Source organism: Nymphaea colorata, chromosome 3 (genome assembly GCF_008831285.2).
Source record: "Nymphaea colorata isolate Beijing-Zhang1983 chromosome 3, ASM883128v2, whole genome shotgun sequence".
In the NCBI taxonomy this organism is placed as follows: Eukaryota; Viridiplantae; Streptophyta; class Magnoliopsida; order Nymphaeales; family Nymphaeaceae; genus Nymphaea; species Nymphaea colorata.
In genome coordinates this window covers 30,689,758-30,690,139 of record NC_045140.1, presented here as the reverse complement: position 1 = coordinate 30,690,139, position 382 = coordinate 30,689,758, and positions in this window count along the sequence as shown.

Sequence of the window (382 nt, the reverse complement as noted above, 5' to 3'; positions counted from 1 at the left end):
GGATTTGTGGACACAGGCGCTAAGGCAGCACGAAGAAAGTCCAAGCGAGGCTAAGTCAGCACTCGAGCCAGTTGCAGCGGGCGGCGTGGGAGGAGCAACTAGGTCCGAAAGAGTGCTCAAACCAGGTGGAACTCAAGACGTTCTAGAACCTATTGCGAGGCTCACCGAGCTTGATCAGGATAACCCGAGCGTGAGTCCAAATTCCCCGAACGCTTGAGCCTATCTAAAGCCGAGAGGCTTAGGTTCAGGTCCGAGTCAATCGGACTTGACCCGTGCTCGAAATTCCGAAGTGTGGGCGGTAACCCACACGAGGTCCCCGCCCTAAGTCCACAAGACTTAGGGACTTTAGCTTTTGATTTTCGAGTTGGGCGCTAGGCCCGGG